Here is a 16234-nt window from a genome sequence, read left to right as displayed (position 1 = left end):
CTCAGAAAAGCACTTCAATATATTTTCAAATCTCAACTCCAACATTTTTATCAACACAACACATTTCTCAAGTCAAATCCACAGTGATTTTCAAAGACTAAGATACAAAGATATAACACAATTTTTACAAGCCAAATAACTCATAATTATTTTACAACTTTCTCAGACAACTTAAATTTACAACTGCTCAAAACCAAGAACAAAATATACATACAGTGAATATACATTACAAGACAAAATGCCACATGTGGTATACTCACTATACCCAAAAATCTCTCATTGCGATACTAGCGACCTAGCTCTGCTCTGTCTCTCTACTGCGACAAAGAATAAAGCTATCACGAGACAATGTCTCATGGTGCACAACATTAACCAAATACAAATTTTAAATCACAATTCATAAATCATATCAATAGTGGATACTTAAAACCATAGTTAAATTCAAGACAATAAATGTCAACAAGAATTTAAACTCCATTTGTTAATATCACAATAATTTTCAATAAGTCGATCATGGTTGAATTCAATAGATGATATGTCAATAAGAGTTTAAATCAATTTCACAATCTCACAATACATAATAACACAATTCGATCAAATAATCAAGAATACAGTGTTGCCAATCTATAACACAATTTAGGCCATGACACAATTTTTCCATATATGCCGTGTTGTACACCACGACAAGACATGCTCACCCCAATAATCGAAATCAATGAGGAGGAAGCTAGCTATATAATGAGAACTCATCCATACTCACCTCGGACTAGGAAGTCAAAGAGGAGGAACATAATCATACTCACCCTGGACTAATAAGTCAAAGAGGGAGGAATAATCACACTCACCCCATTAATGGAGGAGGAACATAGTATCGATGTCATGCCAATTGTGAGTCAAAACAATTCCAAACATTTTATTCAAATGATCCGTAAGAATCCAATAAATTTCCAAAGTTATAATTTCATTCCCAAAATGGCAACACAATTCGTAATTCACTTCAATTTCCACAAAACCATTTACGTGCTTTTCAATCAATAAGTATCCATCAATATCATTCAAACAATTTTTCACGATTTCAAACCATTCACAATGTTTTTCAATCAATAAGTGTCCATCAAACACATTTCCACAATTTAAAACAATAATATAAAAATAGTCAATATTTATTTCAATTGAAAATAATTCAAAAGAAAGAGTTGTTGTGCACAATCACAATTTAAAACAATAATGTACAATAGTCATAATTCATTTCAATTGAAAATTTCAAAAGAAATAGCCGTTGTGCACAAACCTCGATATTTGTCTCCGGTCCCGACTCAAGATTTCTTTCCCTTTTCTTGAGTCCTTGTTAACCGAGAAACACAATTCAAGTGTTTCAGCATCAAATTAAATTGTCTCTATCGATGGTGTTTGGTAAATAATGCATGAACTCAATTATTCACTTAATCACCTAATATACCGACCCTCGCTATGCTTTTAGGTAAATTAGGTCTTAGTGTCATTAATATGTCATATTCGATAGGGTTTTAGGTTCGGTATGTTTTACCAAAGTCATTTCCTTGTTTAGTGCATTTTAATGCAAATTCTCGGATTCCGACACTGGTTTGACCTAACCGGACGATCTAGTTCCTCGGTTTTCGAGTCTCGGTCGAAACTACAAACTTGTAGATCTAGGTCTTATTGCACGCGGGCAAAATTTCAGGTCAATCCGAGTTAAGTAGACCAAGTTATGGTCAGTATACTATTGCTGGTCAAATGGCATAAATTACGTCATTTTATAGGTCAATATGGTAAACTTTGGATCGGCCAGTTTTAGGACCCGAACTTGTGCAAGCTTTTTGACTTGCTTCTGGTCATTTCTGGGTTTTGGTGTCTTCATAAGACTTGTAGGTATGGGTCTTAACTATTCATGGTTAAAATTTCAGGTCAATTGGACCTGTTTTGAGTGAGTTATGGCCTAAATACTCACTGCTGCCCAAATGGTCAGTTTTAAGGTCTCAAGTGTACCTAATCCGAATTGGTCATTTTTCACATCAACTTGCAAGCAGAATTTTGGTATGGTTTCTCAATGAAAGTTGGCACATTTTGTGCCTAGTTTCACCTCAAATTGGTCTCATACCAATTGAGGTTACACATTTCAGGTTATGGGCTAAAATGTACACTGCCCTCAATATGCATTTCACACCCCACTTCAAACACACATATACCTTGCAATTTGGTTCACTTCCCTACCAATCTGTTTTGGTACATTAACCACAGTATAATCTACTTTACATTAACATTATTTTGGGCAGATTACCATTACCCTCAACACACCAAATATAATTCACATTTACAATATCTCAATACCATTACATACACACCTAAACACCACTAATTCTCACTTACACTTTACACAATAATTTCATACACATATCCTTCATTCCTTAATGCCACAATTCTGCCAACACTCCCATGAATATACACATTTATTCAAGTGTCCCCAAGGCTACCCAAATTTGTCCTTCAACATCAAAGTGCTGTCCAAGTTACCAATTCCCATCCAAGTGCATAAATCACCATATAAACATGAAATAATTCACTAGGTTATTAATTTACCATGATCAACATTATTTCTCATCAATTATATGCATAATAAATCATCAAATGTGTGACCCCATGGCTGTCCAAAAATGGCTATCTCAATAACTATTTAAACTTCAAAATTTCCTTCACAAAACCAACACCCATAACATGCACACAAAACTTAACAAAGCTATCTTCAAAATTATGAACTTACCTTATGCTTGGAGTTTGTTAAACCTTGCTTAAACTTCTCAAATTTAGTATCAAACTCTTCCTTGTGATGAGTAGACAAAGTTTCATGATGGAACTTAAGAGATTGGAGTTGAAAATGGAGAGTTAAGAGAGCTTGCATGAGAAATGGCCATGGTTTTTCCTCTCACCTTCATTCACGGCAATGTTGAGATCACTTTGAGGAAGATGAAGTTCAGCTGATTTAGTGGAGTTACAGCTGCCCTATTATATGTTTATTTTATGCATTAGTGGTCCACTCACAATTTTAATCATATTTTAAGCTAAACTTTCATTTAATCCCACATTAAACCCTTGATTTTAGCTATTTACTTTAGGTACCACCAAATTAATTTTTTATTTTATTTTCTAAGTGTAATATTATTTATTTTTAATGGACATTTAGGTCAAAAGACACTTCGGGACGTCAAATGACCATAATGCCCCTGTTCGGGTTACGTTCCCGATTTTTCGGTATTACCGGGTTTTGTCTGTTTTTCGATTTCTAACTTTTCTTTGTACTAATTATTTAATTTTTCTTTGATCTTTCTAATGATATTTATTCTTCAACAAGGGTCTATTTAAGTCCTAAAAATGTTTTCCAGGGTTCCCCGCAGTCCAGGGCTAGTCAACGGTCCACGCCGTGACTTCCCGGTGCGGTCACCCATCGCTAGGTTTCCCGGCTCGCTTAACTTGATCACATTTCTTTGCTATTATTTTTCCTTTGTTTTTCTTGTATTTTCTTTTCTTGTATTTCATTATTTTATGTCTCCTCCCTCATGTCAAAGTGTAGTTCTAGGCATCCTAGCTGTCCGGACAACACTGGTCACCGGAGCAGTAGAACGCACTACCGAACTTAGGGGTGTTACACCCTCCCGGTAGCAACTCCGTACATTCTACTGTTCCAGTGACCGGTGTCGGTCCGGACAGCTAGAACGTCCGGAAAAATATTTAAACTAAAGTCAGGAACCATAATTAACTCAAATATTAATAAGAAAAATTTAGTAAAAATTTTAGAAATAAAATACAACCAAGTTAAATGAGCCGGTGCCCAAGCGAAGGGTAATTAGAGGGAAGTTGCGGTTCTCGCAACGAGGAGCCTTAGACCCGGGGGAAAAATTATAAAATAATTTTTGGGACTCCAGAAAAGGGTTATTGAGGTTCCCATGGCATTAGAATGCCAAGAAAATACCTAGAAAAATTTTTCAATCGGTACAGCCAATTTTGACCCGTTAAGCCAAACGGAGGGCATTTTGGTCATTTCGCCTTCGGAGGTGATTTTTGACCGACTTGTCCAGTTAAGTAAATAATTATTATGAACTAAAATATGAATTAATATTGATGAAAAATGAATTGAAAGTTAGTAGTGATGAAAAGAAAAGAAAAATACAATATATGCAAATTATGACATCAATGTGATGTCATTTAAAATTTGCCACCAGTCACATTTAAACTATCATTTATCTAACTAATAAAAGAGGTAAATAAAGACCAAAGGAAAAGAAAAAAACATGGGCAGCCATCTCCTTCTCCATTTCAGCCACACCATAGCCAAGAAGCAAACCTCCATTTTTCTTCCTCACTCAAGCTTGAAGATCTCTCAAGCCTCACCCCAAAACCCTAAGTTATCTTCACAAAAATTAATCTACACACCCTAAGCAAGCTCTAGGCAGCCACAAAGAAGAGGAATTCTAGAGTTTTCACAAGCTCAATAAGTTGAGCCAAGAGGTTAGTGCTATACTTTCACTCTCACTCCTTTAATCCTTGTTAGAGCATCATTTTAAGTTAAGAAATTGTAAGAAAATGAAGTAAATTATATATGTTAGGGCATCTTCAAATTTTCGACAGCCCTAAGGAAGGATGATTTTGATTGTTTAAATGAATTTAGAGTGGATAGAAATGATGTTTAAGGTATGAATATGCATGGATGTTGAACTAGTATGCTAATTGAGGTTTATGGGTAAATTGAATTGGACATTAGGGTTTTGAGAAGTAAAAATTGAATTGGCTTATCAAACTGTTAAAGAACACTCTAATGGTCAATAAGTGACCATTTGAGGTATGTTGACCATAAATTGGATTGAAAAATAGTATGGCAAAGTGAAGGTGTAATCTGCCCTAGGACAGCAGCAATGGACTTAAATTTAAGTCCAATTACACAGCCATAACTTTGGCTGTGTTAGTCCAATTGGTGTTTGGCTAATTGGACATGAAACTAGGCTTATAATGGCACATTTTTGCTGAAGAAACCATGCCCAAAAGACCAAAGCAAGAGGACCAAAACTTGGCCCCAATCCGGATACCTTGCAACTGATTCTGCAGAATTACCAAATGTAACTGTTCATTTGGCCATAACTCACTGTAGATTTGGTCAATTGACCTGAAATTTTTACAGCAACAAGTTAAGACATATAAAAACAACTTTCATGAAGAAATCTACCCCAAATTATGGCCAGAACCTAACCCAAATGGCAGTGGCAGTCACTGTTCATGTTACTGTAGAGATGGTCAATTCTGCAGATTGGCAATCCGGCCAGCTGTGGTTTTTGGACCATATCTGGAGCTACAAAACTCCAAATGGAGTGATTCAAAAAAGGAAATTCAACTAGACAAAATAAGGAACAACTTTCATGTTTTCCATTTCTTCAAATTTCCACTGTAACAGTGTTTAATGGAACAGTGAACTTAGACTCAAAAACTGAAATTTTCTACCCTCTTGGTTTTAAGTTAGAAATGGTAATGGTGACCAATTCTAACAAGTTTTAAATGTAAAATGTGGTATGTTGGGAGTGCCAAAGTCAATGTACACATTTTCTATCCAAAAGTCAACATTTTTGTTGACCAATGAGGTGAATAGTGACACCAAAACTTGAAATGCACAAATTGAAGAATTTAAAAGTTTCAAATGCCCTAGTATACCTAACATGATTGGTTTTGATAGTTTTGCATGCCAATAGGGTTCAGATAGCAGTACTGCACATGGCAATATGCCATTCTGTGATTTCATGGCTTTTAGCCATTCTGACTTTGCATTGAGAATTGGCCTTATGCCTGAGATTATTTACAGCTTGGTAGCTGTTCTGTTGCACACCGGGAAATGCATATGTGACCGATGGTGTGACGGCCCGAGGTACTAGATACCCAGTGCGGTTTACGTTATCCATCCACTGTCTAGTGTAGGTTACTTGGGGCAACCAAATGAATAAAAGTGAACAAAGTAAATGATATACAAATACCAAACAAATAAAACGTACACATTCACTACACATTTAATTTCTTGCTATTTTCTTTTATTATATTATTGCACCACTAAGCATTATTGCTTAGCGCGTTTTGCCACGCCGTAGGTACCGGAGATACAGATCGTGAGCCCGTGAGACCACGCATCGGGAGTCCATCCTGCAGCTCTGCACAGTGTCCGTGTCACCTCAACTTCTGCAGTGCATTAGTAGGACACTAGGTGTCATTTTGACATTTTGTAACTTAATTTTGATTTTCTCATATGTAATTAAACTTGTGTAATGTATATTGAGGTTTATGTAAATTATGAAATTTGTATTTGTGAATGGAAAAGTAAATGGTTATTTATGAATTATATGTGATCATCACATGTGATGGATGATTGAGAATTGAAATTGAAATGTGAGATCTTGATATTGAGTTTTGTGATGATATTGGAGTTGAGAATGAATGAATTTGTTTATTGGAAGTGTTTTTCACAGGTTCCGAAGAACTGTTTTCTCCATTTTTAGCCGGTACTCTGCCGGATTTTCTTTAAACTTTACGGAACCTCAAATAAATTATGATTTCAATAAATGACTTAAATGAGTTATATTTTACAAGTTATATTCAAAATTATGATGAAAATTTATTTGGGTATATTAGAGTGTGCCGGTACACCGTGTGACATTACTTACTCGGGTATACTGTACACGGGTACGGGGTGTCACAGTCCAATTGACCTGAAAGTTTACTAGAAAATAGTTGAGACATAGACCTACAACTTTCATGAAGAAACCAAACCCAAATTTTGATCATAACATGTTCAAAAATTGACTGTAATTAGTGTACAAAACACTGTAGATTTGGTTTTGTCCAAAAAATCTAGAAAATTTGCAATCCGGCCAGTTATGGTATTCAGGCCATAACTTGAGTTACAAAACTCCAAATGGAGTGATTCAAAAAAAAAATATAACTAGACACAATAAGGAACAACTTTCATGAAGACAATTTTGCCAAATTCCTACTGTACAAATGAATAATGGAATAGTAAACTTAGTGCTTGAAATCTGAAAATTATGAATAACTAACACTAAGCTTTGAAATGGTATTGGCAACCAATACCAACAACTTTAGAATGCAAAATATGGTATGTTGAAGATATTATAACCAATATACCTATTGTCTATAAAAAGGGCAGCATTTTAGTTGACTAATGAAATGAATAGTAACAATGAAACTTCAATTTCAAGAATTATACAATTTAAAAGTGTAACATGCCCTAGTACACCTAGTAAGATTGGTTTGGATAGGTTGGCATGCCAATAGGGTTCAGTTAGCAGTACTGCACATGACATTATGCCATTCTGTGATTTTATGGCTTTTAGACATTCTGAAATTGTGATGATACTTGGCCTTGTGCCTAATGTTTATTACAGCTTTATTAGCTATTCTGTTGCACACCGGGAGGTACATATGTGACCGATGGTGTGATGGCCTGAGGTGCTTGATGCCCAGTGCCAGTTTATCCATTTATCCAGTCCAGTCATTCAGTATAGGTTACTTGGACAACAAAAAAAAAAGTAGATAAATTTAATGAAATAATAAATATAACAAGTACAAAATAAATAAGACTACAAATATTTATCGAAAATTTTCTGCATGAGACATCAATACATTCACTGCATATTTATTTTCTTGTTATTTCTTTTTATTCTATTATTGGCACCACTAAGTATTATTGGTTAGCGCATTGGTTTTTGCCACGCGTAGGTTTTGGAGAGACCAACAGAGAGCCCAGTAGACCACAGACTGGGTGAGACCATCTACAGCTCTGCATAGTGTCCGTGTCACCTCACAGACTTCAGTGCATTGGTAGGATACTAAGTTTCATTTTGGTATTTTATAAATAACTTTTATTTTCTTATGTATTATTAAGACTTATGTAATATATTTTGGTATTAATGTAAATAGTGGAAATTTGTGTTTATAAATGAAAAATTAAGTACTTATTTATGACTTGTTTATGAATATCATGTGAAATAAATGAATGAGAAATTGAAATATTGTTGAAAAAAAAATTGAGACTTTGTTGATAAAATGGAGTTTGAGAATGATTGAAAACATATTGGAAGTGTTTTTCACAGGTTTCGAAGAACTGTTTTCTCTACTTTTAGCCGGTACTCTGCCAGATTTTCTATAAAATTTACGAAACTTTAAATAAATTTATGTTTTTCATAAATGACTTAAATGAATTATACTTCACAAATTGTACTTTATAACTATGAAAGAAATAATTAAGGAAAGATAAAAATAATTGAAATAAAATATGGTATTCTGGCACACTGTATGGCATATCTTACTCGGCTGTGCTGTAGATGGGTAAGGGGTGTCATATTTAATTATTCAGTTATTTTTCTTTTAAAGTTATGCACCACTAAGCAATTCGTTTAGCATGTTGGTTTTCTATCATGTAGTTATTGGAGACCAGACACAGCCGTAGCAGTAGTGTCCTAACAGAGATTTGATCAGATCTGATAGTGTCTGCTAGTCACCTAAACATTATTTATTTTAGTAGGGCCTATGTTATTAGATTTTGCATTTTATTTATTGTACATAAGTAGATACTGTGTAACTTATTTTGACCATTGTAAATAAAATGTAATTATATTTTGGATTGTAAATAAAGCTATAAGCTTTTGCATACAAATTTTCATATGAATGAGTCATACTATTTTCTTGAAATTACATGAAAAGTTGTGAATTATGACATAGGGAAATATGAGATACATATGAAATTATTTTTAACAGGTAAATATTGGAACCCGCCAGATGCTAATAAAATAGAGGAGGCTCTGCTCGGGTTTCCACAGAAATAATTTGTGATAAAAAAAAATTTAAATTTTACCGCAGGTTTTCTATGAAGTTTAAAATTAACAGTGGATAGGACAGGATAAGATAGGGTGCTACGGCACTGAATGTGGCATGCTTTACTCAGCTACACTGTAGATGGGTAAGGAGCATCACAATCTCAAACTCTAGCTCACTGGGATGCAGATAGATTACTTCTCCACATTGGTGTCAGCTGCCTTAAACATTGAGAGAGTTAAGGTGGAAGAACAAAGTAGAAAGAATAGAGTTCAAAAGAGGGAACAATCGAGCAACATCTCCTCCAGTAATAAGAAGATGAGGGGACCTCAAAGTCAGATAGCAGCCTACAGTATACTAGGTAGGGGACCCCATTTAGGAGTGGCCCACAACAACAGGGTTCCACTGCTAGTTCACTAACTACTTCCTCTAGGAGACTAGCATTAGTACAGTGTGAACATTTGTGGCCTATATTGTTAGTAGTATGCCTTAGAGCATATCATTTAGTATGTATCTTGTACATGTTTTATTAATAAAAGGCATTTTCACTTTTCCGTTTACATAACATATTTATGTGTAATAGAAAAGATCCATTGATATTTTGTTAAAAATTCTATTCTTAAGTTGTTAAGAATATGAGTGACAGTATTTCTAGCACAAAGTATCATAAATTGGTTCACGATCGAGGATACTTCACAATAAGGACATGACTTATCTAGAAAGATTGTAATCATGTTTGTTCACAAGTTATTTATATGAGATGTAAATAAGATGAAGTGGTGAGTCTCATGCCATATAACAAACATGATAGGCACTTATGCATGATAAATAGGCCGAATCAGTGACACTTATGACAATCACAAGAAAGTTTACTCTTGTCAATGCATTGTCATAAATCATATCAATGTATATAATCTTTAGACATGAGATAACACAGTTATCTTATATATAGGTGGTTTCAGTTTGATACTGCTTTCATATTTGTACTGTGTATGGGTATATGGGCATGTGTTGGCTCCTACAGGTTATATATGGAGGTAGGTGTTGATCAAGATGGAATCTGTTACCCTAAGTAAATAGGGATAAAATCCTATGTTCATTTAATTGTTCTTGATGTTTCAAGTTCCTGGTCAGGACAGACAGATTTAATCAGAAAAGAGTTTCTAATGAGAAAATCTTTTTAATTAAGAACTGGAATTAAAAGAGAACAAAATATTCATAGCAAATGGGGTTTAACATAAACCATGACTCCAGCTCGAATTGGGATTTTGTAACAGAGAGATTCTAGTGCATGGTAACATATGATTATAGTTCATTTAAGGTATTCCTCATTACTAATTGAGTGGCCATGGCATGCTATGCTAGGTGTTAACCATGGTCAATGAGGTGCCTAAAATGATTTAGAGAAATCATTTATGGTAAGACAGAGTTTTCATGATATTAAGAGTTAATATTATATCTCATTGCCAATTAGTGATGAGCCTAGTGAGTCACACACATACACAAGTAATTGCCAAGTTAAATGTGATTTAATTGATTAATTAAAGAGTTTAATTGATTAATTAAATAGGTTTGGTTTGCAATAAGATTGCAAAGTCCCTAGCATAGCTTGAAACCAAATCTAGGTTATTGGATGTATAATATAAGTTAAATTTATATTTAAAGTGTTTAAATATGAATTTAATTATGAGAAATTAATTAATGAAGATTAATTAATTAATTTATATTTGATATAAATTGATTAGAAGAGGAGTAATACTTATTTTGGGTTGAGAACTCAAAATTACAACACAAAGGTAATTTGGTCATTTCATAGGGTGACATGTGGCACCATGAGATGGTGACACATAGCATCATGGTTTTTCATTTATCTTCCTATCATGCAAGATGATCAAAGTCAAGATTAAATCTAGCTTTGACACTTGGCTTAATGTGATTAGGTCAATTAAAATTAAGATGCAATCAGGTATTGACATGTGACAAGGGTTTTAAGTGATGACCTAATTATATAATGTGATGTTATAAGAAAATAAAAATTAGCCACTCTTCTTATTTTCTCTCAAGTGTGCCACCACCCATAGCTCACTCTCCTCTCTTCATCTTCTCTCTTCAATTCAAAGAGAATGATCCAAGTTTCTTTGAATTAAAATTGCTAGAAATTGTTTCTAGTGTTCTATATACATCTACAACATCTCTAAAGGCAAAAACCTAAATTACAATTGGTTACTAAGGCTTGAGAAGCTGGTTTAGGGGCTGCCCATTGGTGATCTTAGTGTGGACAAGCTAAAGGGACAACATTTGGGGTCCTAGGTGCTTCACAAAGGTACTAATCACATATACAGTGCATCAAAAGGTTAGTGCACATATTCTTGTATCAATCTAGGGTTCTAATGAATTAATTTATTAATTCTAAAATCTTAAATGGCAAATGTAGATCCTAATACATATTAAAAGTGGTTTTATATGCAATTGAACAATGAAATCAATTAGGTACATAATGAATCTTGCATGATGCATGAGGTCCTAGAAGAAAATTTTTGAATTCAATGTTCTAATCTAATAATTTTCATGCTTCCGCTCTTTCAATTGGTATCAGAGCTACTATATTTGCTATTTAGATTATTTAATATATGATTTCATTGTGTAATTTGATCAAAAGTTGATTGATTTGTTGCTGGTCACATAGAAGAGTGTGGCGGCATCAAGTTTGTGCTCCATGGTGCGCATGGTTTTAGCACCACAATGGTGCGCAAGGTATATGGGCTTTGAATGTGCAATAGTTGTGTGATCTAAGGCCCATCCCATGACTAATTAAAATATTTAATTAGGAGTTTTAATCACATAATTAAATTTTGATTCAAATATGAATTTTTAAATTTGTTTGAATGAGATTCAAATCTGAATTATTAAATTTGTTTGAATGAGATTCAAATATAAATTTTTAAATTTGTTTAAATGAGATTCAAATCTGAATTTTTAAATTTGGTTGAATAAGATTCAAATATGAATTTTTAAATTTGTTTTGAATAAGATTCAAATCTAAATTTTTAAATTTGGTTAAATAAGATTCAAATCTGAATTTTTAAATTTTTTTGAATAAGATTCAAATCTGAATTTTTAAATTTGGTTGAATGAGATTCAAATATAAAATTTTTAGTTGAATATGAGATATTTAATTTAATTTTAGTATGTATGTTTATTTAATTGTTAAATGGTAATATGCATGATAGATGATCATGGATAATAAAAGACCAATGTGATTGGATTTATTTCTTTTATTTTTCTTTGAGTTGTAAATTAATTAATGTATTTTGGTGGCATGTATTATAAGTGTTGTAATAATTTTGGATTGTAATTTCATTTATTTGAGGACTTTAAAGTCCATGTTTTTGTAAATTCGCCTTGGTATGCCAAAGATTACTATGTAATTGGATTGCAAGAAGATCAAGGAGGTCAAGAGCATTGGTGGGACCAGTGGGATGATTTTAAGATCAAGTGTTGATTATGTACTCCTTCAGCAACTCTTGTAAAATGAATGAATGAAATGCACCTAGGAATGCCCTGATTCAATTCTCGGTGGCTCAGAATTGAATCCCTTAGAAAGTCCATGATCATACCATATTGATTGTTTATCCATGTATGCATGAGATGTATGGGAATGTATGCAAATATATGATATATGCATGCTAATTGGATAATGTGCAAAGTGAGACCATAATAGTAATTAAGCCGACCACAAAATCTTTCAAACAAATGATTAAGTTGGAAATAGTATAATTAAGTAATTATATCATGGGCCCTCCATTGAGGCAATTATTTTAAGAAATTTTAAGTACTTGCATATGATGCAATTAATTTAAGAGATTTTCTTAAGAATAATTGTTAAGCATGAGATGTTGTAAATATGTAAATGGTTTGGTAGCCAATAATGGATGTGCCTGAGGACATTAAAATTATTTGCATATTTACTAGCTCAATGGGATCAACTTAACTAATGCAAGATAAGTCAATAATGGATGTGCTTGAGATTTTGAGCATTAGGGGCTAGGTAAAAGGATTGAACCTCACATGAGATGTGATGAGCAAGGAGCTGCTCACTTATAGTTTATTGTAATTCCATTAATGGATGTGCCTGAGGATGATAAATAAGACTATAAGAATTCAATCACCTACTAGAAATCCTTCTAACTAGGATTTCTGTTTCCTACTTTGGAAGTGTAGGATTCGCTAAGTTAGTGGGAGGACCAATTTGATTAAAAGACCATAATCATTTTGTTTAATTACATGATACATTTACTAATTAATCTAGTTATTTTCTACAGTTATTCTCTTGATAATAATGAGCATACAACAACCACCACCATCCAATATACTTGCGAGCATACTTGATCACAATAGGTTGATGGGACCTAATTTTTCAGATTGGCTAAGAAATTTAAAACTTGTCCTGAACTTAGAATGTATTAGGTATATTCTAGACGCAAAGGTTCCTGGTCCCTTACCTCCAGAGGCCACTCAAGAGGAACATGATACTTTGGACAAGTGGAAGGAGCATGATATGAGAGCCAAGTGTTTCATGCTTGCTTCTATGAGTAATGAGTTACAGAAGCAACATGAAAATATGCAATATGCGAGTGAGATCCTCCTTCACCTGTAAGAGTTGTATGGTGAGCACAGCGGGAATGCTAGGTATGATATATCTAAACAGCTATTCCACATGAGGATCTCTGAGGGACAGAATGTTGGGGATCATGTCCACAAGATGATTCTGCTGATTGAGCAGCTGGAACATCTTGACTTTCACATGGATTTCCAACTGCAGATGGATTTGATCATTCAGTCCCTACCTGAGTCATTTGGGAATTTTGTGACAAATTTCCATATGACTAAGCAGGAATATACCTTGGCTAGTTTACTTAACATGCTTGTGATTGCCCAAAAGAATATGTCGGGCAATAAAGGAAAAGAGGTAGCTTTGATTGCATATTCTTCTGCTGGAAAGTCCAACAAGAAGGAGGGCAATAAGAAAAAGAAACCTCAAATTCCTGGTCCTTCCAAGAAAATAGCCAAACAGAAAGGGAAGACCAAAGCTGATAAAGGAAAAGGAAAGTGTTTCCACTATCAGAAGGATGGGCACTAGAATAGAAACTGCCTAGAGTATAGCAAGTAATAGCAGCTTGTAGTAACGATATATTAGACTCCAGGTTGGCAATGGCTAAACTGTTGAAGCTTTAGCCATAGGATCTAAATCTTTATACATGTGTGGACATGTTTTGTAAGGTTTTGCATGTACCTGATGCTTTTAAGAACATCATTTCTATATCTATTTTGACTAGAGATGGTTATGAATTTCAATTCATAAATGATGTTTGCAATATTTATTTTAAAAATAAATATGTTAGTTCGGGTTATGTGCATGATGGACTTTATTATTTAGATAATAATGTTAAATACAAATCTAATGCAAACAATCTAAAAGAATGCAATGCCATGGTGAAAATCAACTCAAGTTCAAAATATATTTGGCACTTAAGATTAGGTCATGTTGCAGAAGATAGGATTGCAAAACTAGAGAAAATGGGGATTTTATCCTCATTGGGTTCTGAGCCTACTCTAACTTGTGAATCCTGCCTTCAGGATAAAAAGACTAGATCACCCTTTGTTGGACAAGGACTAAGAGCTGAAAATATTTTGGAGCTAATACATAGTAATATATGTGGTCCATTTAAAGAAATGGTTAGAGGCGATTTTCATTACTTTATTACCTTTACTGATGATAAATCAAGGTTTGGGTATTTGTATTAGATGAAATACAAGTATGAATCCTTTGAAAAGTTCAAAGAATTTAAATCAGAAGTAGAAAATCAAACAGAAAAAAGTATTAAAACTCTTCGATCAAATTGTGGAGGTGAATACTTAAGTACTAAATTTGATGAATACTTGAAAGAGCATGGCATTGTTTCCCAGTTGACACCGCCAGGAACGCCACAGTTGAATGGTGTATGTAAAAGGAGAAATCGTACCCTATTAGATATGGTACGTAGTATGATGAGCTATATTAATATGCCAATCTCGTTTTGGGGATTTACGTTAGAATCAACTTTGCATATTCTTAATAGAATTCTATCAAAATCAGTTTCTTCATCACTTATGAGATATGGCATGGAAGAAAACCAAGTCTTAAGCATGTTAAGATTTGGGGTTGTCCAACTTATATCAAAAAGCTGAACACTGATAAATTAGAAACCAGATAAAAAAATGATCGATTTTTTGGATATCCAAAAGAGAGTTTTGGATATTATTTTTATTTGCCTACATCACAAAAGGTTGTGGTAAACAGAGATGCCATATTTCTTGAACAACAATTTATTCAAGAAGGAGACAAAGGAAGGTAAATAGAGTTAGAATTAGAGAATTTTGATCAACCAATAGATCTAATGGATATAGATCCATCTAGTCAATCTACACCTATTGATGAAACATCTACAGTAATTCCTCGCAAATCAACCAGGATATCTCACCCACCAGTGAGATATGATTTTCTTTATGAAGAAGAACAAGAGTTGTTTACTCATGAAGAAGTAAATCATGGAGATGATCCACTTACCTATGAAGAAGCTATATCAGATATAGACTCTTCAAAATGGATTGATGCTATGAAATTCAAAATTGATTCCATGTATTAGAATCAAGTTTGGGATCTTGTTGACCCACCTAAAGGTATTGTACCTATAGGGAATAAATAGGTTTTCAAGAAGAAAATTGATTCTAATGCAAAGGTAGAGACCTATAAAGCAAGGCTAGTAGGGAAAGGGTTTTGCCAAAGGCAAGGAATCGACTATGAGGAGACTTTTCTCTCCTATTGCCATGCTTAAATTAATTAGGATTCTATTAGCAATAGCTGTATACTATGATTATGAGATTTGGCAGATGGATGCCAAAACAGCTTTCTTCAATGGATACATTGAAGAAAACATTTTCATGGAACAACCTAGGGGTTTTGAATCCCAAGATGGTTCCAAGGTATGTAAGCTAAAGTGATCCATTTATGGGTTGAAACAAGCTTCGAGGAGTTGGAACATCCATTTTGATGAAGCCATTAAGTCATTTGGTTTTATAAAAAATGAGGATGAGCCATGTGTATATAAGAAGGTTAGTAATAGTGCTATCACTTTCCTTGTCTTATATGTGGATGATATTCTGCTGATAGGTAATGACATAGGTATGTTAACAACTATCAAGGTATGGTTGTCAAATACATTCTCCATGAAAGACTTAGGGGAGGCAACCTATATTCTTGGAATCCACATCTATAAAGATAGAGCAAAAAGAATAATTAGTTTATCCCAAAGTC

This window comes from Hevea brasiliensis, chromosome 1, assembly GCF_030052815.1.
Source record: "Hevea brasiliensis isolate MT/VB/25A 57/8 chromosome 1, ASM3005281v1, whole genome shotgun sequence".
Lineage (NCBI taxonomy): Eukaryota > Viridiplantae > Streptophyta > Magnoliopsida > Malpighiales > Euphorbiaceae > Hevea > Hevea brasiliensis.
The sequence above is the reverse complement of the archived record's forward strand: the minus strand, read 5'-3'. Positions refer to the sequence as shown.